Source organism: Ochotona curzoniae, unplaced genomic scaffold (assembly GCF_017591425.1).
Source record: "Ochotona curzoniae isolate NIBS_2020 unplaced genomic scaffold, NIBS_Ocur_1.0 contig_2210, whole genome shotgun sequence".
NCBI lineage: Eukaryota > Metazoa > Chordata > Mammalia > Lagomorpha > Ochotonidae > Ochotona > Ochotona curzoniae.
Genome location: NW_024465369.1, coordinates 16584583 through 16587453, shown reverse-complemented (window position 1 = coordinate 16587453; position 2871 = coordinate 16584583). Strand labels below are relative to the sequence as shown.

General features: G+C 38.3%; 1 non-coding gene across 1 annotated transcript; it reads right to left on the bottom strand.

The window, feature by feature from the left end:
- Positions 1 to 613: 613 nt before the first annotated feature.
- On the bottom strand, positions 614 to 741 carry LOC121150969. The gene has a single exon (XR_005883070.1). It is a non-coding gene; the product is annotated as a small nucleolar RNA SNORA18 (small nucleolar RNA).
- Between the last annotated feature and the right edge of the window lie 2130 nt (positions 742 to 2871).

The window sequence follows — 2871 nt, the reverse complement described above, 5'->3', positions numbered from 1 at the left end:
GCATGGAATTTTTATTATTTTTACCTGAAGATATCATTTTGGTAATGTCTCTTCTTTCAATAATATTTTAAAAATTTGTTTTCCCTCAAAACACCATTGAAGTCTTAACATCATTTCATACCTGGTCAAGTTGAGATTTTTGAGAGCTTTATTTGTTTTTGTAATAAAAGCTCACAATCTTTTTTTTCCCAAAAAAGTTGAGTAACTGCAAAGAGTTATTAAATGTCTTTACTGCTGCCATTACTACTATGAAAACAAACATGAATGAAAAAGAAAGGAAATAGAAATAATTAAGAATGACTTCTTCCCATAAAGTGGCTTGATCTTTCGCTAAAATAAAGCACCACTTAAAGATTTTGGATTCACAAATTCTCATTCTGATTTAGGAAATCTTTCTGCAAAGACTGTTTTTTCAAGATGTGAAAAGCTGGAGAAAAGTTGCATTACGTTCTACTTATTAGTTGACTAATCTTAGGTTTATTTTGATTGGTAAGAGATGGGACACCTTTCTTCCATCATTAGATTTTAGCCAGACATGATATCATGCAAACTGGTTACATATTTTTTCCTGAGGTGAAAAAGTAATTATTATTAGGTTTTTCATGCTTTTAGTGACTGCCTTGCAGTCCCTCCCACAGATTACAAATCAGTCCTGTGAGTAAAGCAAAACCACAGAGTTACTCTGGGAAGGATTTCCAATGATGTGTGGTTGCAGGAAAAGCCCCTTTGAGACAGCCCCATTTGAGACTAGATTTTTCAATTGCTCTTTTCTGATGATTCAGGGCTACTCTTAGTGTGTTTCCACCATGTCTAAATCCTTGGGTTGGAAGAAAATGATGACAGGCTTGTCTTTTTATTTAACAACTGAGTGGATGAGTTTACCGTGTTGATGCTACCAGTTTTGTTTCTAACAGGTAATGCTGAATTACTCCTTAAAGATTTATTTTACTTCTTTATTAATATATATGGAGATGTTAATTATAAATAATAAAATGCACAAACACTATATGTTTGATGTAAATGAATTTTGGCAAGGCCTCTCTCTATAGCTCTACTTTTTAAGAATGCATTTATGTGAAAGTCAAAGATATAGAGAGAGTGAGAGAGAGAGAATCTTTCATCTGCTGGCTCACTCCCCAAATCATATCAATGGCCAGAGCTGGGCCAGTTCTAAACCAGGAATCAGGAGCTTTTTCCAGGTCTCCCACATGGATGTAGGGATCCAAGGCACTTGAGCCATTCTCTACTGCTTTCCCAGGCCATAAGGCAGGGAGCTGTATCAGAAGTGGAACAGCTGGGGCTTGAACTGAATCCCGTATGGGATGTTGGCATCACATGCAGAAGCTTCACAAGATATGCCACACTGCCAGCCCCTCTGCGCTTCAAACAAATGTATCAATCTTTTTTTTTAAGATTATTTATTTATTATTTTTTTATTGGAAAGTCAGATACACAGAGAGGACGAGCTTCCATCTGCTGATTCACTCCCCCAAGTCCCCACAATGGCGGGAGCTGCACCAATTTGAAGCCAGGGCCTCTTTGGGGTCTCCCACATGGGTGCAGGGTCCCAAGGCTTTGGGCCATCCTCGACTGCTTTCCCAGGCCACAGGCAGGGAGCTGGGTGGGAAGCGGGGTGTCTGGGACACAAACTGGTGCAAACATGGAATCCGGTGTGTAAAAGGTGAGAACTTTGGCCACTAGGCTACTGAATCAGGCCAGAATTGATAAATCTTAAAAAAAAAAAAATTACAGGGGACAGAGCATCAGGGAAAGGTTGCTTAACAGATACCAAGTTGCAGCTAGATAGGAGTGAGACATTTTGCTGTTTTTTGCACAGGGTGACTACAGATAAGGTTAACACGTGATGTATTTGCTTTATTAAACAAAGTAAAAGAAAGTATTTTGAATGTTTTCACCATAAGGACAAAGATATGTTTAGCTGGGTTGGATATTACATTGTGCACATATGTCGAAAAATATCACATGGTATGTGATAAATATGTATAATTTCAATCAATTGAATAGCCTTAATTAGATTCTCCTGTGCGATTGATTCTAAAATCAGAAATTATGTATTTGAATGCACTGGGTTTGATATTAACTCAGTATTCTGACTGAACAAAATATTATTGTCAATTGAATCTCAGTAATGTAGAATCAGTGTTGCTTAAATAAAGACACCAGCTCTGCCAAATGTCAACCACTTACCATAACTTGCATATTTTGCTAAACCAAAATTGCAGATAAATGGCACAGGAAGCAGCTGAGTCAGGTTTTCTGTGTGTTTTGTTTTGCCAGCATGACAACTGGGACATGTTGGAATGTGAATTTCATCAGATAATAAATGCATTGTTTAGTTTGTCCACAGGTTCCACCCTTGCGTAGAGTGCCATTACAGATACCTTCCTTGCTGCTAGCTCCTGACTAGGGGTGGGGAGGTTTTAAACTTTTATCTGCCTTTTAGGTTTCTTTCTCTTCCTCACCTTCTTTCCCTCCCTTTTTTTCTCTCCTTCTTTCTTTCTTTCTTTCTTTCTTTCTTTCTTTCTTTCTTTCTTTCTTTCTTTCTTTCTTTCTTTCTTTCTTTCTTTCTTTCTTTCTTTTCTTTCTTTTCTTTCTCCTTCCTTCTTTCCTATTCTTTTTCCCTGTCTGTAGCACACATTTTTCTTTCTTTCCTTCCTTCCTTCCTTCCTTCCTTCCTTCCTTCCTTCCTTCCCACAAAAACAGTTCCTCCATCTGCTTATTCACACCCTAAATGACCTCAACGGCACGGGTGGTCCAGGACAAAGTCCAGAGCCTGGAACTCTATTCTAGGACTCCCACATGGGTGACAGTAGTCAAAGCACTTTGACCATCCTCTAATGCTTTCCTAGG